Source organism: Lepisma saccharinum, chromosome 11, assembly GCF_977018435.1.
Source record: "Lepisma saccharinum chromosome 11, izLepSacc3.1, whole genome shotgun sequence".
NCBI classification, from domain to species: Eukaryota; Metazoa; Arthropoda; class Insecta; order Zygentoma; family Lepismatidae; genus Lepisma; species Lepisma saccharinum.
In genome coordinates this window covers 11,896,250-11,920,591 of record NC_139239.1, presented here as the reverse complement: position 1 = coordinate 11,920,591, position 24,342 = coordinate 11,896,250, and the positions used below count along the sequence as shown (strand labels likewise).

Below are 24,342 nucleotides of genomic sequence, written 5' to 3'. Positions count from 1 at the left end.
TGCAATTGGAACGTCATATGTGCAGACAAAATTTTATGCTTTTTTTTAAAATATGGAATATATAATGGTTAAATAACAAATATGTGCTCACACTCTCTCTTGCTCTCGTTTTAGTAGTGTTTTATTAAAATATACTAATCTCTTGGCCTTCAATAAAAAAATGGATAAGCTAAACAATCATAAATACGGATTTATTTATTTGGGAAAGTGAACGCTCGTTCTAATCTTGTTGTTGGTTTATTTTACTTCGCTTTTCTGTCACATTTGGTTATCGCGAAAATGAGGATGAGTGATGATATAATGAAATTGATGAAGGGACCTCGCAAAGAACAATTCAGGCCGGGATTCGTGACGAGCGTGCATTCTTGTTCTTATGTGTTGTACTCTGCCTGCAGTGGATAATGAGAAAATTAGAAATGAAAAATGTATCCCAGAACTCAAAAAGCCAAATGAATATCATTGAAGAAAGTAGAAAAATGGTTTGTTTAAAGTTGTGTTTTGTTAGCCATCGCTTTTTCTAGCTGTATAGATTTAATCGGAATAAGTAGCTAAGAGCTTGGAAAGTCGTGAGGGACAATCATAAACAGAGAATTCTAGGCTCCTGATTTCACAGTGCCCTCCAGATGCACTGGGAGGAAATTATTTGTATTTTCTTCTCTCTTCCATTGCTTTTCCTAATTTCTGCCATGACGATGAACGTTGATTAAATTAAACGGGTGAAGAGTGGTTGCAAATAAACACTCATGCAAAGGCCAGGGCTCGAGTCCGGATCCTTCAGTAACGAGATCGTGAGATGGGGAAATTATGGAAATCAAGCAATGCAAAATTTTTGAAAAAACGAAAGATGGTATTTCAAAAATTCAACTGAAAATGACTACTCAGGAAAAATGCAGTTTGCTTTACCGATACCCACGTATCCGAATGGTTAGCGCCTTCCTCACATGTTTGTTGTCGGCCGACCGGATCTGTACCCGATGGAGGCATATAGTGGTTCGTATCCCACATTAAACTATAGGTCTAGTCCCGATTAGCCTTTCTGTGTATAAATTGGACTTAAAACGTCAAATCAATCATCAAATCAACCAACCGTGGGGGAGTGGTTACCACAACGCGCTACAACACCAGGAGTTCCTGGTTCGAACCCCTACCTGGACATGGGTGTCATTAATTTTGTCGCATCATCTTCGCGATTAAACAAATGTATAAAAAAGCGAATCAAATCAAAACATTCATTGATTGATTGTTTGATTTAGTTTATTTTACTTCGCTTTCCGCCATATTTGGCTAATCGCGAAGACGATATGATAAAATTGATGAAGGGCAAGGGACACACAAAGATCACCCATTGCCAAGCCAAGATTCAAACCCGGCATCTCTGGCTCAGTAGTCAAATCAAATCGTTTTTGATTTTCGAAAGTGGGTGGAAGTTATGTGTACAATTTTTTGTAGTCATTCCTAACTTTGCAATTTTTCCTGTATTTGACGTTCTTCCTTCAGGAATACCGGGCCCTAAAAGGGGGGGGATTATGACCCGTTGGGCACGCCACTCATTGCTACCCCAAGTGTCGACGTCACCGCACGTCACTGAAAAAAACCAACAGAACAACATGTCATCATCAACGAAGCTTCGAATGACATGACACAAACAATTTTGCTGCATCTCTTTCCGTTGGTTTGCGCATTTGAGAGGAGTGGGATTCGATTATTTTCTGACGTTTGTGCGTGGTGTTACTACTTAAAAGAAAGAAAAAAGGAAACATCCCAATATATATAAAACAATGAAAAAGCAATGTACCGTACCGAGCCTCGAGCGGACCTCCTAAGGTTTGCGACTTGCACTCTAACCTGGCAACCACCTGGAAAGATGGCCTTTCGCTCGGACTTAATCAGTGATAAGAGGAAATTCTTTCTCGTCAGTGATCCTGAGAAATCAAAGCCGCTGAGAGGGGACAGTCATGCGTGCAGCCTTCAAATTTCAATTAGAACTGTCGGGCCTTTCTTGAGTTCTGGCCGGAAGGGTGAAGCAACTTGCAGCCCAAGATGGAAAGCACCTGGAGCTGGAAAGATGTGTCTCCCGACATAACAGTGGCGTTGAGCGATCAAAAGATTGATTGATTTTGGTGTTTTAAGTCCAATTTATGCACAGTAAGGCTAATCGGGACTGGACCTACAGTTTAAAATAGGGTCCGAACCACTATGTGCTTCCATTGAGGGATCAAACGATCTAACGGGGTGGGGGGGGGGAGGCTCGTTCATCCCGCCTCCATATTTCGAATGCTGACGGACGGCACCATGGTCAGTTTAGTTTGTGCAGCAATTTCCATTAACAAATATGTTGAACTAGAAATATTCTGATGAACTGGAGTTTCTCGGTATCCGAAATGGAACATGCCAATGAAAATCAGCACTTATCAAATTAATTTAATAATATTGGCCAGCATGGACGTCCGCAGGATTTTTTCCAGGGAGGGGCAAGGAATGTATTGTTTTTCCAGGGGGTAAAACAAGGCACATTTTCCCCAATCATAGTATTGTTCCCTCAAAAAACCTTGATTAAATTTGAATTTATCATGTTCATACAATAATTAATACATATTGTTGTGGCTGAAATGAAATTATATGGCCCACCCTTGCCCCCCTTCCGGACGCCCATGTTGGCCAGAAGAAACTATAAGATTCCGTTAGATCCAATCGAACTAATACTGTCTATGGTCATGCCATAATTTAATTTATATATTAATATTAAATTTCAAGGGGCATATTAATAAAGGCATAAAATTTTAAAAATAAGTAAGCTATTTACGAGTAAAATTGTTGGGATCGGGACACAGACTCTTGAAAAAACAATTTACAGGGCCGCGGGCTCACGAAGGTTGAGAACCACTGCTTTAGGGTCATTGTGTGCAATGTTAGTCCAAGCAGGTCGTTGGGTCCACATGTAAAGTAAGCTTAACCTTCTCTCGAACGCTTGTCAAGGTCACCGGAAAATGCTGATGTGATGTACGTCAACAACCGTCCGGAAATGATGGCGTGGGAGAATGAAAACATATCTCGCCAACATGCATTCATTTCTTTATGTGAGTCTCCTTCTTTGCTGGGAAATGTTTTATTCCGCTGATAAAGGACTGGATTGATAAATCGATGATGCAGTGATTTATCCACACATACACACATTTCCTAAACTTCCCCTAAAATTTGTCACAATGGCCCAAATTTTGGTCGTTTTAGCTCTGCGTTTACCCTTACTTTTACACCTTGGAAAATTCTGGATAAATCTCTGCTGCGACGATCAGCCTTGTTCCCTTGTGATATTTTGCAGGACAAAAACTGACCACTATTTTCTATTTGCTATTTACTTGATTGATTTGGTTTACTTTACTTCGCTTTTCTGCCACTTTTGGTTAATCACGAAGATGAGTGTGAGTGATGATATGGTGAAATGGATGAAAGGACACTCTAAAAGAACACCCATCCATAGACCGGGATTCAAACCCGGGAACCCGTGGCGCCAGAGGCGTATATTCCAGGCTATCTAGGCTACCTGCGAAACCCAGGCTCAGAGGCCTGCACAAGACCTGGAGCAGACCCGTTCGCGAGACATCGCTCCTGAAATGCCATGCAACCTGCGCAACATCCTCGCTTGAGCAGCTTGTATGCCCACCTGCCCAGATCGTTCCTGGCAGGCATTGTAGACCCGCCGGGTACCCGCAGTCTTACGATACCTAGTAGGTCTCAGTTCGTTCTTTCCATCAACTGCAGGCTCCTCCCTCTGCATGACGTAGTTGATTCGAGTAGAAACTGCACCGGGCCCACACCGTTATGCAGTGTTGCCAACTGCAATAGATTTTCACTACTTTAAAAAGGGAACTCAAAGCTTCGTAAGCCACATCACCAATGAAATTAGATTTACGAATGTTGCTACCCCCCCCCCCCCACACACACACACATTGAAATAGGTTTTCCGTGGCACAGGATCCATAAGTATATGTCGTAAATAACCAATATACGTATATATAGTGATATAGGGCAGGACTGAAACATGTCACGTTCGACGCTGAGGTCGCGAGTCGAACAACACACTGTTCTACTGCGAACACCACGGCCGTAGCCAGCCAGGAGCATTGCGTTACCCTCGTTTGGGGGGGGAGCAAGTACTTGGATAAACGTAACAACAACAATCACAATAATAGTAATAAAGTAGCATGAAAGGCATTATTATCCTCATAAATCACGCAAAAAGGGGGTAGAAGTCGGTTCTCACGCATTTGTGTTGAAACAGAGGATTAGAAATATTTTTTTTCAACACGTCAATTTCACATTAGCTAATAATGGAAAACAAGCACACAAACTATTTTTGAAAGAAAGAAAGTGCATGATAAATGCATTCCGAATGTACATACATATGGCATGTAAAATGTCCATCTACAATATTTTCTTTTCACATGGAGCGACGTATTACATAATTAATTCATCCAACTCGTAACAAACCAACATTAATAGCAAATAATATCACGGGCCGCCATAGCATTCTCTGTTTTAAAACTTTTCTCACTTAGATCGTTCGGCGCTCAGGGCCGACTCCCGCTACCCCTTTGCTACGGCATTGAACTTGATGAGACTTGTACTTTAATGTTTGACTTCCACCCCGACCCCTCCGCTAGACAATTTCCGTCCAAGGTTGTGAGCAATGCACCCTGCCTCCTCTGGTTGCGCCACTGCGTGCCTGGTTAAGGCACCATGCAATGAAAAACAATTAGTTTTCAGTGAGGAGATTTTTGTTTGCTCGATCATTCATTTAGATAAATGAAACTGTAATATTGCGTGCATTTCCTGGCAATAAAATAAAAACTGCTTACGCTGAACTGAAATCGCTAAGTATATAAATTCTCCTTTGAGAAGAAGCTCCTCCTAGGACTTCGTAGGATTTAGTAGCTACGTAAGTAGGCAACACTGGCTGCAGCCGTCCGCGTGGTGATGAAACACCTGGAGCGACACGCTGCCGGAGGGCTGTTTCCTTCCAGCAGGTTTTGCAGGCGCCCGGGTCTTGTTGAATGCCCAGGTACCTTGTAAGCGCAGAGCGCCTTGAAGACCAAGAACCCGGGTAAAGACGCAAGTCGACTCGTTGCCGTAGGCAGGCGAGCAGGTAAACCTGTTATCGCGTGCAAGCGGGCAGTGGGTAGGTAAAAGGCAGACTATGCTGGCCTCTACCCAGGCTCAAAAGAGAAGCAAAAATCGGTCGAAAAATGTGCATAAAATTGTTCATTTCAATAAGAAGATGAAGGCCTTTCAGGAGTTGGCACACTTATTTCTTACAAGTTGTTACACACATTTCTTACGAGTTGGCAATATTGCCCGCTTTCTTTGAAATCCGCAGGGGACTGCGCGAGTTGAGCTTGGCAGTTTCTCTTCTGTGATGCCGTTAGTGTTGCGAACTCATTGTTACCAGCGTGGCATCAGCCCAGCAATGGGGAATTTTGGAGCGAAACTACAGGCTGTTCCAAAATGAATATCGGGGTTTCAATGAAGTGTATCTTCTATTACATATACATTACAGAAATGAAACATACCTTAAAAGGAAAGGTAACTCAAACAGTTTTTGTTTCTACTTCGCAGGTGATGTTTCGTAATTCCGCCGCAGCACGGCGCTAGAAGTAAAGATGGAGATGACTCCTGAGCGTAAAGCCTTTGTCTCTTGGAATTCGCAAGGTGTAACTCAGCAATTGGAGCGCAACGTACTTTTCGGCGGGAATATGGATGTGATCCCCCATCGGATAACAACATCCGAAGATGGTACGACCAATTTAAGAATACGGGATGCCTGTGCAAAGGGAAGAGCTCCGGAAGACCACGTCTACCAGATGAGCAAGTGAAACAGGTCAGAGCAAGTTTCGGTCGGAGTCCCAGGAAATCTGTAAAGCGGGCGAGTCGAGAACTGTCAATGCCGTCCACCACTGTTTGGAGGGTGTTTCGAAAGAGATTGCACATGAGGCCGTACCGTCTACATCTGTTGCAGGCCCTAAAGCCTGAAGATAATGTGACCCGTGCCAACTTCTGCGAAAATGTACTGGACATGGAAGATGATTTTCTTACAAGTGTGATCTTTAGTGAAGAAGCCTCATTTCATCTTAGTGGACGAGTGAATATGAAAATCCACACCAAACAGTGCAGCACATGAGGGATTCGCTAAAAGTGAATGTCTTTTGTGCTCTATCCAAAGAACAAGTGTATGGACCTTTCTTCTTTGTGGAAAACACTATCACTGGTCCTGCGTATTTGGACATGCTCCAGCAATGGTTCTACCCTCAACTGGATCGTTAGCAAAAAAGAAACATCATCTGGCATCTGCCCCCACACTTTCATCGTGAAGTACGGAATTGGTTGAATGTTGTTTTTCCCCAACGATGGATCTGTCGTCATTGTGAGGATGCCGTGGCTCTTCTGCAATGGCCCCCAAGATCTCCCGACCTCACCCCCTGCGATTTCTTTTTGCGGGGGTATGTAAAGGATAGTGTATAAGTGCCACCGCTACCTGCCGACCTCCCTGAATTGCAACGCGGGATTGATGCAGCTGTGGAGTCTGTTACAACAGACATGCTAGCTTCAGTGTGGGAAGAAATTGACTACAGGCTAGATGTGTGCCGTGTCACAAGGGGATCCCACATTGAACACTTGTAACTTGTGACAAAAAACTGTTTGAGTTACCCTTCCTTTTAAGGTATGTTTAATTTCTGTAATGTATATGTAATAGAATATACACTTAATTAAAACCCCGATATTCATTTTGGAACACGGTGTATTAGAGGAAAGGGTGAAAAGCGTTGCTTTTATGACAGAGAAATTCCCCTCTGGGCCAAGAACGTCACTTTCCAAGATGATCAAAAAAGGCCTTACCCCGCAAATATTTGTCCATTCGAATACTATAATATGATGAGATAGCCCTAGTTTTGAACTCAGTATACGCACATGTTGTGCTAACCTTTCCGTCACGGATGTCGGCTCCTATCCCTTAATAGAAATCAGTTAGAATAACAGATTTGGGTGTCTCTTCACGACTCCGTGTTGGGACCAGAAATTTACTTCTCAGGCAGGGAATAAGTGCCAACTTTAGGGGAGCAAGGCACTTTCTGCCACCCCCAAATTCCTCAAGAATATAACATTAAAAAAATTATTGTTGTCAATCTTGTCCCCCCCCCCCCGATATTTATATGAAGTTGGTGCCCTTGTTATGGGGAGGGGTTCTATTTTGTTTTTAGGTGATAGTCCTTTTTATATCAGATGCTTGGGAATCGACGTTCTCATTTTCATTTTTATTTTTAGAAAATCTGCATCAAAGGCGGAATTATGAACCACAACCAACCTTCCCTCTTCCATGGTTTCTGTCGCATCATACGAAATTGCGCCAAGTGCTGGCGCACCCACCTATTGTGTATTCATTCACGCCATAGATTGACGTGAGATTGGGAGAAATGACGACAAAGTTTGTTTTAAGTATACTTTATGCTCAGAAAGGCTAATTGGGACAAGTAGGATCTGAGCCAGTGCAGTGGCGACTTGTGGCTTTTTCGGAGTGTAGGAAGAAGTTATGGTAAACCGAGGGAGGTTTGAAAAATGGTTTCAATTACATTCACACGTCTTGCTTGTACAGTGGGATCCACGAGTATTACCGTGCAAATTGTATATGACTATTTTCATTAATTTTTCTCTTACATCCTGTGTGTTTTCAAGCGATGGATTTCTATGTGTGCTGGTGCAGAAGTTGTCAACAGCTTGTTTCGCGTATCCTTTTAATTCTGGAAGCTCTTATTGGGTCAAACAGTTTGAGTTGTTGTTTTAAGTCCACTTTATGCACAGTAAGGCTAATCGGGACTGGACCTACAGTTTAAAGTGGGATCCGAACCACTTGTGCCTCCACCGGGTATCGAACCCGGGACCCCTTGATTACAAGGCAATGACGCTACCACTGCGCCATGGGGGAGGTCCTATTGGGTCAAACAAACTGCACGAACATGGTGATGGACAATTTGCACGGTAATACTCATTACTCATGGATCCCACTGTACTACCCATTGCATTTTCACTTTGAACTACGAAATATTTAAATGTGAACCTATAACATTGCCGATATTTCAGATTTTTCAAGAATTTATATTTTCTTCCCCTTCCCTGTCGTGTGAATTGACGATAATAAAATGTGTTGCTTAAACTTCGAAATTATGCTAAATGCTTCTAAATTGTGGTAGGATTTATTATTAATTATTCATTTTTTTCGGATAATTGTAATTCTGCATCTGCTTTTCTAGTGTTTTGAACTTGCGTTACTCATTTTTAACAGTTATGTAACAGTGTAAATCCCCCCCCCCCCCTCAACTTTCTACCGGTTTCCTACCATAATATCTTCTGACAAACTAAATCGGGCAGGATGAAGAAAAGATAGAGGATGGATTGTGACATGGTTGTATAAAAGTTTTCCGCTGGATCGGCATACTCCTTTCGTTTAAAACATGTCCGCTGGTGAAGTAGAAATAACATGTGGACATAATTTTATTTTTATTTCCTGAAAACATATTCCTTTGAATTCGATTTCTCTCCCAGGGATTGGCGTTTGCAGATTATGCTAGAAACGGTGCTAAGTGCCAACAAAGATCAAATTGTGCTTGGTTTATTAACATTTTGTTGGGGTTGGCATCGCTGATTGAGGAAAGTCTTGCTGGTTCCTCGATGATCTTCGTAACCTTTCCCCACTTCCTTGCACTGTCCCTTACACCCCCCCCCCCCTCTATCTGTCTGTAGGATGACCACCGAGATTCCTCAGCGAGCAGCAGAAAAGCCTATGTCCATCGTCTTGGGACTATTACTGAAACTGGAGTGACCGAGAGAAGTCAACTCTTGACAGTAGCTAACGTAGGAAATTGTACGTACATTGCGCTCATAATGTTATAACACGCATTAAACTAAAAAGTAGAGAACTGGAAAAAAGTAAAAATGAACTGTAGGAAGTTACTCACTTCCTACATGGAGGAATCGCCCCTGAGCCAGTGTACCTTCAATGGAGATCGAACCCGAACCTCCTTGATTACATAGCCACTGCGGCTGCGCCATTACAGAAGAGCAGGATCAGTATGTAATGAATGTGTGAAAGTTATGAAGGAACGCTCACAAAAGAATGCCGTTGTCGAGGCCGGGATTCCAAGTTGCATATTTGGTGTCGAGACAGTCGCCGACTGATTGCTGCCTGGGCTATAAGGTCTAAGTTGTAGTTATTTTGGCACTAAATTTACCCTTACACCCAGAACTTGAAGTGGAAAATGTTCTGTGAGGGATAACATCCCCTGTGGTGTGCCCAAAGGGGGGAGTGGTGATAACCCTCCACCTTGGGCCAAGTATTCCAAAAAAATATATATATATACGTAAGACTTCCCTTTCGAAAATTCTGGGCACGCCACTGACCATTCCCCCACTTCACCCTTCATTTCGAGTACTGCTTACATCCCTCTAAATAAGAAATTACATCTCCCAAATAGAAAATGCTGGATAAACCTCTAGCTTGGGCATCTAATGCCATGTTCCCTCGGTGGGAGTTATGAAATGCAATCCTGAGCAGATTGAATAATCCTTGGATTTCGGGACTCCAATTCCGGGATCAGGATCCCAATCTTTGAGGCTGACAAATTATTTACCTCCTCCCTTTCTCTCTCTCCTTTTGACAATTCCACATGTCTGCAGAATCGAGTTGATATGTGCCAAAAGCAGCAATGCATAACGAATGTACAGGCAGAAAACATAAATGAAAAAAAACAACAAAAGAAGGCAAGTTGACAGTCTTGACACTACTCAATATGCAATAATATTCTTATTGCAAACAATTATTACAATGTCATTGTGGCTTTGTCTCCTCTTTTACTGGAATTACAAAACAATAACTGGGAAATTATGATAATTGTATTACATTTTTTGTGTGACACTGGAGGGGGAGGAAATGAGCTGACATATTTTTTTATGAGATGATTTTATTCTGATATGAAACCAAACAGGTCAAAATAAGTAGTGCTAATTAATTGAAAAGAACTGCTTTAATCACAAAAAATCAACAACACAGCTACACATGTCGTTGTGGAAATATATATCAGGAAACAGTTTGGGTAGGAAATATGTTTTGAACACCTAATGCAAATATGTATCCTGTAAACTTGGTATTTTAGGATGGAAGAAAAGAAGTGGGATCCCCAAATTACTTTCCCTGGTGGGAATTCACGAAAGAACTGGAAGCTTGTAAAACTACGTAGTACGAAAAGCTTGAACGCTTGGTGGCGTATTACTCTTGTAGGAGTATGGATGACACTATATTTTTAACTATCATTTGATGCTTCAATCCGGCTATTTCTTGGTGCATGCATGTGAAACACTTGAAACATGCAACTGCACAAATGGCATTTATCTACAACCAGTGGCGGAGCGTGACCTTTCCAACAGTGTAAGCCTAGCATGACGAAGGCTATTTCCCGTTGTGCTTATTTTTAGGCTGACATGGTTAGTGATTTATCCACACACATCGACCCCCGCCCCCCCCCCCCAATTTTTCAGAATACTTCCCTGGAATTTTTCACCAAATTAAAAATTCTGGATATCTGATAATTAAGTCAGTGTTATTCCTATCACAATGAGTAACGTAACGATAAAAAATATGCAAAGTTAGATAAAATTAATAATAATAATAATAATAATAAACAAACGAAAACAGAAGGAAACAGAAAAGTGCTGAATACTTTTTACAACCGCATAACCAAGTATCAGCTCCGTATCATTAATCGCAAAATCGGCGCACTTTATTTTTCGTTTCTGTTACTATGTCTGCTAGAGAAGGAAGGGGTGGGCCTACCTATATCCACAAGTTTCTTCTTGGCAGCAAAATCCTTGCTGGACAACGGCGTCTTCAACAAGTTCTCCACCCCACCGCACAATCACACTCATTTTATTCCATAATGCACTTCACTACTGTATTACACCACAGCACAGGGACGACAGTCCGCTTTTCAATAGATGGAATTCGCAAAAGCAATATCTCGAGACTTTAACAAACACACAGCAAGAAGGGGAAAACAAAAAGAAACCAGATCCAAAATCGGTCACTGCTCAAAGCAGTGATCTTTCGGACTGTGAGGGGAATATCCCTTTCGGATATAAATAAATTCCCTCTCTTGCCTTAAAATTTCCTATATTTACTAAAAAAAAAAAAATACAATATAAAATATAAAAGAAATGCTCACAAATTGTAGGGATATATCCAGAAATTTCTATCAAAGGACATGTAAGTGTTTTCTTAGGATAGTGTAAAAGCAAATCTAGCACCTAAAAGATCAGAAACAGGTTTTTCGTACGTTGTTCGAAAAGTGTTTGAATCACGGACTATGTAATTAATAATATTTGGTTCACATTTGACATGAAATTTGTAAAATTGGTTCAATCTTAAGTTTTCATTAACATTTATTTATTTATTTATTTACTTATTTATTTCACTTTTTAGCTCAATTATTACCAGCTGAGTTCATACATAAACGGAAAACAGAGTCTTAATATGTCTAATGTTTATGCTCTCCTACAAGCGAAAAACAGAAACAACAAGAATTTAGCACATCAATGTGTATCTAGTTTTTACGTATCCCGCTCATTTCTAGGTTTCTCCTTTTTCCCCTTCCTGTTAGTTTTTTGCTTCAGAATTCCCTGTTCCTGGAAAAAAAAAAACCTCCTTGAAGCACCACCGGCTCAAATTTCCTTTGCAGTCAACCATTCATACCCGACAACGCTGGAGCCCCTCCTCTTGCAGGCCCTGTGTCTCGCTGCCGCGTATTCAGTGAAGCCAACCCAAGCATAATGGTGCTAAATCTCGCACAAGTTTAAAAAGTCGTTTGTAAGTTGGAGATATAAATAAAACAACAGGGCCGCTTTTCGTTGTGGTTGAATTTTCTCAAACTTTTCACATAACATGGAACCCATGTCGTTGGTTGAACCATTCAAATTTATATTTGTTTTTGTTATAAATTAATATTTATAATATGAAAATCCCAGAACAATTTAGTAGTATGTAGCATAATTTCGGAGTTTAAACGACACCATGGATGTCCAGAAGGGGCAAGGGGAGGAGGCACTTCCTGAAAAATGAATGTCAACCATTTTCACACATATAATTTCATTTCAGTCACATCAAATTGTTAATTATTGTAAGGGCGTTGCAGAAAAATGTTAACTTCAAATTGAATTAGTATATTTTGAGAAGGGAAATATACCTAGTTTACCCCAACCCCTGAAAAAATACTTTGCTTAATCCTCCCTGGTGGAAAGAAATACTGCGGACGTCCATGAACAACACTTTTTCTAAACATGAGGTTTGCAACGCTGCTGTAAGCCTCTGCCCGTAGGTTTACACACCTAGGGTTTCGACGCGCTCTTCTCCCTATATTCCCTGTTCTTCTCCTTCCAGATACGGTGGGCGACGGTAGGCACTGCTCCTTCGCGGTCAGAAATTTGTAAGGCAACATTCAGACGGCTTACAACTTTCCCCAAGCAAAAGGCGGGAGTTCTCATGTGCCATCTGGTGTGAAGTGTTGCAATCTAACAAACAGGATCTCGAAGACTGGTATCAGGCCGAGATGAACTTTGAAGTTTTTACGAATTTTGCTATATAATTACATACATTTTACTAGAATTAATAAAGTGTAAGCCCGGCTTACACGGCTTACATGGACGCTCCGCGCCTGTCTACAACACACCCATTAACACCCCATCCCCACGTAGGTCCTCTTGGCCATGGTGGGGGTTTATTGGCCTTTCTCTTTACGCCAAATTTCCATCTCATATCCCACACATCACCATCATTCGTTACTCATTCGAGGGTCTTACAGGTTTAATTTTTATCCTCATGTGTAACCGGTGACTTTCCCAAGTCCCTTTACATAATGTACCTGGCAACCACATTATTGAGACTTTGGTGCATGCATAATTTGCTGTGGGTCCGTTTGCATGCTGGGTGCCATTTTACAGCCTAAGCTTTTTTCTTTTACATGCAATAGTGACTTTAGTACTAGACGCAGTGTTCAAAGTGGAGGGAATGTAGAGGAATGCTATCCCCAGTTAAGAACATTTTCATAAGGCATCCCCCCCATACTGCACTGCCTTCAAAACTGGGGTGGGGGTGCAAAGACAGTTTATTTCCCTTTGTAGATAAGGTTTAGCACAGTGAGGGAACAAAAGTGGTGAAAAGTGGGGGGAAAACTGGCCCCCCTACTCGCCACCACTGTCCCAACCTATTCATGAACTCAACCAAGCACTCTCCCAGTGAGGATTATCCACTTCAAGCACTGACTAGAAGCATATTACTTTGGCAGTGGCAGGGGCTAAGCCAACTTGGCCCTGGCTCCTCCCCTGAGTATATCATTAACTACACTTAAAATGTAGCATTTTTATTACATTCAGAAAGGCTTGTGCGAAGCTATTCTCGGCATTTTTCTTGTCAATAATATCCTTTGTGCCACAACACTTTGCACAGAAAACTTCTCACAGAGGCATTTGTCTACACCACAGTCTTTTTTCTTGACAAATTTGTAACAGCATTTTATGCTTTAAAATATTTAACAGTGTTTTGAAACTAGAACTGTTGAGCAGTTTAAAAAAGCCTGCAACAATTCAAATTGGTAACAGTAGTATAAGCCGGAGACGGATTTCTTAAAATTTACAGGAGAAAAGACGAGAAAGTACTTACGGAATTGCATTCTTGGGGACTTTCTGAAGCCGGGGAAATTGTTTATTAGAATCGTGCAACGTATTTTGCCTGTAAATAAGGTATTTTTCGTCAATCATGCATCTCCGTTGTACGATAGCTCGTGCCGCCATTACCGTCGACTACGTTACCTTCAAATTAGCATAAGCATAAGCGTAACTTGGAGCCTAACTTTGGAAAGGGGGAAAGGAGAGAATTGAACTTGGACATCAAGTTACTACAACTCTGTAAAATGATTAACTGGATACTCTTCCAGTGGCAAATTATTGTTGTCCTTGTTTGTTCCCAAGAAGGGAGTTTGGAACAGTTCGGGTTTTGACACAATTTCTACAAATCTAGCGGACGTCATGAAAAAACTCGGTCATCTGATTGCCATTATTGCTTTGAGGATGTTTGAATTACAAGATTGGCAACTCTACCAAAAAAAAAAGTCAATTTAATCTACAAATAGAGAGATGAAAACCTCTTTTTTCTCTGATCCCTCATAAATTGTTTTTATTGATTTTTTCTTTGTTGCGCATCAACAATTTTTTTAAATGTTTTCTTTACATTATATCATAGGCCTATTTGCTTTAACATTGGTATTGTCATAATTTTTACGTGCTTCATGTATGTCACTTCTGACAATTTGTGACATATGAATCGAATGTTTACTTGGTTAATTTCAACAAGGGTTGAATTTTACTTGGTCTACTGTATTATATTATGACAGGTATGGGAGGGGAGGGGACAAGTGAAGGTCACCTATTCCCCTGCCTGATTTAGAACCGCACGCCACTGTATTTTACATTAACTTAATGACCCCCAACACACATAATTTACCTTCATTAAATACTGTTAAACTCTTGAAAAATGGACTTGGTTTACAAAGCCCCTGATAACCTGTGAGCCACCCAGGAGATAAGTTTTAGCTACAGGCCTGTTTCTGCATCCTAGATTTCAGTATGAGGTTTCAAAAAAAGCAAATTTACAATACCGGACACCCTCCCTGACTTTTGTAATATTTCGCATACTCACTAATTGAGGCCACCTAATCATGAATTTGAAGTTAAAATTTGAGGGTCAAGCGTAGAAATTGCAAAATAAGGGGGTCTGTGATTGCAACCGACAATGCATGATTGCTCAATATTTATCGCAAGATTTTGAGTTTTGAATACTTAAGGAACGAAATATATATTCTTGACATTACTACGACCCCAAATTTTAACTATGCTTGCCTAACCTAACCTTAACGTGAATGATTCGTGGGGCTACCCATTCATGGTTTTACGACCTATAATTTTAACTATGTTTGCCCTAACCTAACCTTACCGAGAGTGGTCAGTGGGGCTATCCGTGAATGGTTTTGCGCTAATTGTGATAACGAACCGATAAAAAAATCTTATTTTTGTAGCACTTTAACGGCAAACGTTTTTCATCAAAGATGCCATTTTTGTATCCTGCAATTTTACGATCGATGCATTGTTGCCAAACTTACCTGTAATCAAATCAGTTTACATTCAACATGCTCTTCTATATCCTGATTGTCACTTTCACTCTTGTCTTCTTTGTCATCCTCGATACATTTCAGTGTGGGGTTGTAGAGCTTACCGGCTAGGCGAGAGAATTCTAAGGTAAGGTTCAATCTGTACAACATTAACAACTTTTTTTACTGTTCTCTTTCGACATTCTTACATGATCCATACTCCCCAAGTATGAAATCAAAAGTGTGGGAACGCTGTAGACAGCATAACTAATTGTGAACGTCAATTGCTCATATCAACAAATATGGTTTCCATACTTGTATACGGTGAATCGTTGCGAGAATAGAAAAGCTTATTTTACCACTTCTACACGTTAATGAACAATTTCTACACCTCACCCCAACATGTTAACCTCAGATAAATCATCGCGACTAATTATTTCGTGCGTAGAAGCAGTAGCATAGAAATTACAGAAGGGTCTGGTATTGTAAATTCTTGCCTTTCAAAACAATTACTCCTTCCTATAACAATCAATATTAACATTCCAAAAACGTTAAACACTACTTCAACTTGACGCTAATTTTCTAACTATGAAACGCTTTGCTAATCCTGCCTTATACCTTGGAAAAGTTAAGAAAACTCATCCAGCAAATGGAAGTCAACCCCAGATGGGAGATTTACCAAAAAGAAGTTTGCCCTTTTTATCAAGGTGATAGGGTCTCTCAAAGTTGTCAACATCCAGTGATTAATTAATTTGGTGCAGTTTGTTTAATGTTTACTCTAAACAACGAATGAGAGAATGGGGAAAATGTACAGTAAAACAGCTTAGTTGATGGACAATAATAAAGAAATAGGTATGATTGCACAATATAGAGAATGTCTCCAATTTTGTTAATTTTTGGTATACTAACTAAATTTGGCCATCTAATCACGAATCTGTTGTTAAAATGTGGGGGTCACGTGAAAAAATTGTACACTTACGTCTATATATGTTGCCACGAACCATTCATGGATAGCCCCACAAACCATTTCCGGTAAGGTTAGGCAAGCTTATTTAAAATTTTGTTCACAAAGCAATGCGGGGGTATAATTACAGAATACCGGGAGTATCCCCAATTGCTTTCAAATTTGGTATACTCGCTAATTTTGACCTCAAAATCACGAATCTGCAGTTAAAATTGGTGGTTACGTCTAGAAAATGCGAAATACCATGCATACATTACCGCTATGATTGATACGGTACTAATGGTCACCATGTTGGATGATGTGAACAAGTGAAGTTTGCTATCCGTTCCATGGAGCTTTGCTTTACATGTGACAATATGGCGTCTTCAGTAAATTTGGAAAACATACTTGCCACACGAAACATTCATGTAAGGTTAGGTTAGGCAAGTATATGTAAAATTCAGGGTATTCATAAACATAGTTTTTGAATGCTAATCATTGCACAAAATGGCCCAAGTTCCTTTTGTTTTATTGTGATTTCATCATGCTACGAATTCAATTTTTACATGGTTCGATTTCGATGTAAGTCTGTTAACACATACTGCGGAGTTTTAGCGATTACTTAAGGTTTTGTTCAATATAGGCTTTCGTAGTTAGGTTAGGCAAGTTAGGTTTGGTTCCCTTAGCATTAAAATAGAGTCCCTAAATGCATTCTACTAAGGTTCCGATTTACTTCTACATTCATTCTCACGCTTCTACAATATTTACTGTCGCTTGTCGACGGAGACAATCTTGTCCATGAGAAGTGCGTAAGGTAATTTTAAAGTTGTTTTCTTAAACATAAATAACTTTTGTCGAGTTCAAATTTCGTGTGACAATGATTTCCAAAATTCTACGATAATTAGTCTTTGTGCTAGGAGAAATCATAAAACAATCGGAACCGTTACCCAAAAAATTGTTGTTTCCTTCATAAAGTTTACTTCGTTCACGGACCCCACTTATTTCTACTTATTTCGCATTTTCTAGACATGACCGCCAATTTTTAACTGCAGATTCGTGATTAGGATGCCAAAATTAGTGAGTATGCCGAATTTGAAAGTAATCGGAGATACTCCCGGTATTCTGTAATTGCTCCAGGTAACATTATAGTATAAGGGAAATGGAATTCTTCAAATTTACAGGAGAAAGTACTTACGGAAATCATTTTCTGTAGCGTTGTGGAAGTTCGTGAATGTAGTTTTGATCCATTTTAATGCGAAAACATGTCGTTTTCTGTGAAAATCTCTGTTCGACACGCTGTTTCCTGATAAGAGTCTAGTTTACGTCCTTTTCCTAAGGAATACATGTCATATATCGTTGGAAAAGTTATTGTATAAGGAATTCAACAAACTAAATCCCAAGGCGAGGAAAAATTCCCTGGACGAGAAAATCGAGAAAAACCGATGTTGTCCGGATATGCATGATTGAACGTACTGAGGACATTTTTCGATGATGAAGCACATATTTAGGGGTGAAATGAGTGCTAATGGAACCTAACCTAACCTCGTAGGCATACTTCGTTCCCGTGAATGGTTAGTGACAAAGTGTAAAAAGAAAAACTTACTTACCCTACGAGATGCCGGAGCGCCGGCTGTCTGCTAACACGGTTTTTTAAACGGGCAAGAAGGAGTGCGCAAGAAGGACGTAAACTAGACTCTAGCCTTCGATGATGAAGCACATATTTAGGGGTGAAATGAGTGCTAATGGAACCTAACCTAACAGGCGTAACCTAACCTCGTAGGCATACTTCGTTCCCGTGAATGGTTAGTGACAGAAAGTGTAAAAAGAAAAACTTACTTACCCTACGGATGCCGGAGCGCCGGCTGTCTGCTAGCACGGTTTAGTAAATGGGCAAGAAGGAGTGCACAAGAAGGACGTAAACTAGACTCTAGCCTCATCGAAAAATGTCCTCAGTACGTATCCGCATATCACGCATATCCGGACAACATCGGTTTTTCTCGATTTTCTCCTACAGGAAATTTTTGCTCGCCTTGGGATTTATACTTTGTTCAATTCCTTATAAAATAACCTTTCCAACGATATATGACACGTATTCCTTAGGAAAAGGACCTAAACTAGACTCTTACCATTTATAGATGTTTCCCTTATTCTATAATAGTACCAAAACGGAAAATTTCACTTTCGTGCTGCTTAGAAAAAATATAGTACTATTATTACTTACATTGATAGCTCCAAATAACAGTATTCTTAAACTGAAACTAGGTTCGTTTGTTTACATGTCCATGTAGGTTATTTTCGTCCTTAGAATAAAAAAAAATATATAAACGGACCAAAAATGATTGGCAGATTTGACAAAACCTCCGATATCACACTTTATAAACAATAAATCATGTTCAAACAAGTACTTTGAAACGCAAAATTCAACATCTCCACATCATCACATTTATGTTGACACTATTCTCGCATCCTTCCTCCTCCCTTGGTAGCGGAAACGCTATTCATTTTTTCCCCAGCTGTTAGCGATAGGGATCACTATAGTCTTTCTTTTGTTATTTGAATTACTAGAATAAAAAGTTAAAAACTGCTATTTTAAGACATTTTAGACATGGTGAACAAAAACTTCGAGAATTAACAAACTTACAAACACTATCGTTTCTAATTTTTCGAATATTCGGCATCCCAAAAAGTCAGGAAATAATTTCTTGAAGTCGGGATTGGAACGGGATATTTTTTTCCGATCCCGGTATCGATTTTTCGTTATTTTGCAACCCCTGTCTCCATTTTTTCCAAATGATGATTTACTCCTTAGAAATTTCCACTTCTTCTTCCAGTAATGCAGAAACAATCACTGGAAGGTGTGTCGGATTTGAGATTACGGGAAATTTGGAACATTTCTCGCCCCGAAAATTTCCCCAACCGTCAGTATTCCTTGAGTAAATTGCGAATTTTCCCGGGCCGAAGCGTGTTATAATAAAATAATTCCGTCCCGCATTAGCGCAAATATTAATATCTAGCCAATTAGGGGTATATTAAATAATTTGGAGCATATTACAGTATTTGAATACTTTTGAACTTTCTAACCATCAACAGAAACCAACTAAACAACGAATCCTTCCTCTGGGAGAAAAATACGAAGTGGAAAGAGGTTATCGTTATTTATTATTCCCATCATTTTTGGTGATGCCTTTTCATCCAGTTTTTTTTTTTATATAACAGAACCTTTAAACCAGTCTGATCCATAGGTCTGATCTCTCGTTGTCGCGAGTAGCCAAAAGTGGAAGATAATTAACGTTAAGTAACAAATACATAATCGATCAAATATTTCACGATCCAAACCAGCAAGGCGACTGGTGTGGTTTCATTTATTTATTTATTTTTTGTAGACCTCTGGTGAAATGGAATTGAAAAAGACGTTGTAGTTTTATGTGGATATTAAAATTTCAGTATCCGCCAAACGTCTGAAATTCCTTTATTTTCTTGTTTTTCACATTGGTACTTACGTATTCTACATTGCTAAGGATTCGTGTAGGTGGGAGTTCGTTTTTTTCACGACAATAATTTCAATTTGGTAAGACTAGTTTACGTCCTTTTGCTAAGGAATACGTGTCATATATCGTTGGAAAGCCTATTTTATAAGGAATCCAACAACGTATATCACAAAGCGAGGAAAAATTTCCTGGAGGAGTAAATCGAGAAAAACCGATGTTGTCCGCATATGCGTAATTGAACGTACTGAGGATTTTTTTCGATGATTAATCACATATTTAGGGGTGAAATGAGTGCTAATAGAACCTAGCCTAACAGGCCTAACCTAACCTCGTCCTCGTGAATGGTTAATGGGGCGGTACTTGTTTACTATCCTTCGGACACATTTATTTATTTTTACAGAAGAAACTACTTACCGTAATAAGTTCCTGTAGCATTGTCGAACATCGGGAAGGTGTTTTGTGTGATGTGGGAATGTTTCATAGCTGAAATTCATGTTGTTTGTTGAAAATTAATTCTCCGACGGAGAATAGCTAGCCCCACGAACCGTTGGCGCGTGGATAGGTTAGTTCTGTTAGGTTAGGAAACATAGTTAAAATTTGGTGTCGTGTTAGTATCAGGATCTAGAAATTGGAAATAGTTGCGAACCATTGGCGCTAGCCCCACGAACCATTGGCACGTGGTTCGTCTCAGGCAAGCGAAAAGGCCTATCAGAAAGACGTACTGGTAATGCGAAAAATTTCAATTAATTTCATCAAAACAACGTTGATACACCTTCAGGAATGTTCCACGAAGCAGATACGTAAGTACGAATGTCAAAAATTGACGAAACGAAAAAATTAGAGGTGTCCAAAGGATAGTAAATTTTTACCAAAATGGATCAAAACTACATTCACGAACTTCCACAATGCTACAGAAAATAATTTGCGTAAGTACTTTCTCCTGTAAAGAGTAAGAAATCAGTCTTACCCATATGAAAGTGTTACCGTACTTTCTCCTGTAAAATTGAAGAAATACGTTTTGCGGATATCAAAATTTTATGGCTTCCATTTGCTTCTATACGTCAAGGATGGTCTGTGCGTTTCATGACGTAACCCCCTGTCAATGTTTCCAAACACGCCTTTCTGTTGCAAGATTTTTTCTTTTTCGAAAATTGAAACTATGCTAACCTTACCAGAAATTGTTTGTGGGGCTAACGCCAATGGTTTGTGGAGCTAATGTCAATGGTTTGTGGGGCTAACATTGATGGTTTGTGAGGCTAACAAGGTATTAGCATAATTTCAAATCTGGCCACGAAATTAGGTATTTTTCGGTGAAGAAGGTTGGAAACACTGCATGCATACTCCAAATGGACAATATACTGCCACAACACATGATGAACCAGTACGCTATCACCACATTGTGTGGTGCAGAACCGGAAAAAGGAAAATCAGTGAGTACTCGTAAATTTAAAAAATAGACATTTTTTCATTAGAAATTCATTATTACACCTAAATAAATGTTCCGCAATGTTGAATTGTTCGTTAGCAATGTAAAAAAGTGTGAAAGGAATGATTTCTAGGTGTTTCCACTATACGGAAGTATTCATGGTTCAATTTCTATTTATGGCTGTTAACACATACTTTGGAATTTTAGCAATTACTTACTTCATATTTGCTTGAAGATATTTTTTCACTTCCCTATACTCCTATATGATCCTTCTCTTGCAGTGCAGCTGCCATCTTGGTCACATGTGTGTAGTGCGAAAGGGTTTCATAGTTAGGTTAGGCAAGTCAGGTTTAGGGCTCTTAGTATTCAAATAACTCTTAAATTCTTTCTTGGTTAGGTGGGCCAGGTTTAAGGCTCTTGGCATCACAATAATTTTCTTAAATGCTTTCATATCATCGTGTTGGTCAAAAGAATGACACCCCTTTGAGCCTCTTGTTGGCAGTATTCTGTAGAATGTCTTTTTGATGGGAACCGTGGATTCTTGTGTAAGGTACTTTTTATGTCTTTTTTTTTATTTGATAAATTGCACTTTTCAGAACTCCAAACCATGATAATTAATTTCACCAAGGTTCAAATTAACTGTAAGAATCATTTCTGCAATACTTAATCTGTCTCCTATGAAACTCAGAAAATCACTAAATATTGGGAACTTTTACCTGGAATTACAATCGGGCAAATATCTAGAATTTTTTTCTGGGGGTGTGGGCTGCTAAACAACATTTTTTTTACAGGGCTATAGATATAAACTCACAAGGTTTAAGGCCAGTGGTGGCAATTCAGTGCCAAAAAGGGGAAGGGGGGGGCAGAAAAGTTTACTTCCCCTTTGTAGACAAACCTTAGCATTAAGAAGCCATATTGTGGGGCCAACAATATTGAGCAACTGTCTCCTAAATCTGCCACTGTTTAAGCTGTTTTTTTTTTTTTTTTTTTCAGAACGTGAAGTCGGAATCTTCAAGATTTAGGAAGAATTCAGACCAAAGGCACACAGGTCATTTTCAATGGCCCAATCAACAGAAACTTTTCACACCGTACCAGCACGACAGGCTGCACAAGCCTGTGTTTGATTTGTAAAATCCTCAACCAACATGTATAGCTTGTAGCTTCGGTGTGAAATCTCCCTTGGTGGGTGAATGTCATCGTCACCTTGAAACGGCAGCTCGTTTTGACCACAGAAGAAAAATATATTCTCAACTGGTGGGAATGTCCCTTAGTTTTATTCTATCTCCTTTTTCTGTGCTTGTTTATTAAAAAAGCAACATCTTACGGTTGGGCATACACAAGAGATGTGCTATGCAGAAATTTTAGCGGAAATGCAGGTTCCACCAGGACCCGAACCAGGGGGTCTGGCATACTGGGCCATTGCTCTACAGCGACAGCAAAAAATCAATTGAAGCCAAGGGTGACTCGGTAGCTCAGTTGATAGAACAATGAATGGCACGTTATATGCCAGAGACCCTGGTTTGGGAATCATGGCCGAGCTTGCACCTTCCACTAAAATTTCCACATATGCAACATCTTCTTGCTTTCTCTTCTCGACATTCATAAAATTTTTGGCATTAATGGCTGTCCCTTTGTGGAAGTTAGTGTTTGAGTGTGTTTCCGAAACAGTTTACTTAAAAGTCCTTTTTAATCCGTGAAAGTCTTGGACTGCATACATGAAATTTGGACCGGGCACAAATAAATTGTCGCTCAAAACTTTCATTTTCAGTCGATCTATGCAGATTTATTTCTTTCTTTAAAAAATGATGCTGCAATACCCGGTACTGCCGAAATGACCCTAAACTGACACTACACTGAGGCTCTACTGTCGGCAATATTTACAGCTTTGGACTAGGGATGGCCAAACGGATCTGGATCCGGATCCGAGAGTTTCGTATCTCAATCCCATTATAATATCACCACACCTTAAAAGGTATTATGATCTTCGATTACAAATAAATTTTTCATTAGTTAGTCCTACAAGATTTTTTTCAAGTGTTGTACCTAAAATACTTTGCTACGCATCGGCTAACACACTCGTGCACAAAAATAATCTTATATATTTAACATAAAATGTCAGAGGTGATTTTATAAATGCCATTGAAATGAATATGTATTCATTCGAATGTATTGGAAATGGAAACACGTAAATGTGAGACATTCCATTCCAGGATGAAACCTTTAACACATTTAACAAGAAAGAAATGTTATACAAAAATTATACAATTGTTCTACAGTTACAGTTTTAAAAATTAAAATAAAACATTATAATATATGCAGTGTTATAGTATAATTACAAAGTGTAAGACTAACAAGGGAGGTTATCTAAGTGTCCCCTATCCGATTTCCATGAAACTTGGCAGGTGTATAAAGGGACCCAAAGGAAGAAATACGTGTTTTTTTTGTTTCAGCTAAAAAACTGTTCTAGGGGGCAACCCTCCTCCCCCCTCATGTCAAGATGAGGAGAAATTGAAGTGAGGATCTGACCCCTGTGTCCCCCTCCGATTTCCATGAAACTTGGCAGGTGTATAAAGGGACCCAAAGGAAGAAATACCTTTTTTTTTTTGTTTTGGCTAAAAAAAACTGTTTTAGGGGTCAAACCCCCTTCAAGTGTCAAAATGAGGACAATTTGAAGTGGGCATTTGACCCCTGTGTTCCCCTCCGATATCCATGAAACTTGGCAGGTGTATAAAGGGACCCAAAGGAAGAAATACGTGTTTTTTTTGTTTTGGCTAAAAAAAACTGTTTTAGGGGACAAACCCCACCTCAAATATCAAGATGAGGACAAATTGCCGTGGGAATCTGACCCCTGTGTCCCCCTCCGATTTCCATGAAATTTGGCAGGTGTATAGAGGGCCCCTATGCCCCCTGTTTCTTCCTATGCCATATTTATGTGATTTCATTGTCAGATCCCCACTTCAATTTCTCCTCATCTTTACATTTTTATTTTGAGGGGAGGGGTGCCACCTAAAACTCATTTTTTAGCCAAAACAAAAAAACACGTATTTCTTCCTTTTGGCCGGCCCCTCTATACACCTACCAAGTTTCATGGAAATCGGAGGGGAACACTTAGATAACCTCCCTTGTTAGTCTTACAGTTTGTAATTATATAATACTGCCAGTAGTTCCAACTCCACCTCCTATTCAAGAAGGTTCCCTCTCGAGGTTTTCGGAGAATTAGTAATCCAACGCATCGCCCTACTCAGGGTC

General features: G+C 39.8%; 1 protein-coding gene and 1 long non-coding RNA gene across 2 annotated transcripts in view; one reads left to right on the top strand and one right to left on the bottom strand.

The window, feature by feature from the left end:
* LOC145994633 (major facilitator superfamily domain-containing protein 12-like) overlaps positions 1-18,646 on the bottom strand; it is a 59,761-nt gene extending 41,115 nt beyond the window's left edge. Inside the window, exon 1 of the mRNA XM_083130720.1 lies at positions 18,401-18,646. The gene's annotated coding sequence lies outside the window, so the exon portion shown is untranslated. The remainder of the gene's footprint in view (positions 1-18,400) is intronic.
* Positions 1-22,333, top strand: part of LOC145994638 (uncharacterized) — a 252,339-nt gene extending 230,006 nt beyond the window's left edge. Inside the window, exon 2 of the long non-coding RNA XR_014442389.1 lies at positions 22,087-22,333. This is a non-coding gene — a long non-coding RNA (uncharacterized LOC145994638). The remainder of the gene's footprint in view (positions 1-22,086) is intronic.
* The last annotated feature ends 2,009 nt before the right edge of the window (positions 22,334-24,342 follow it).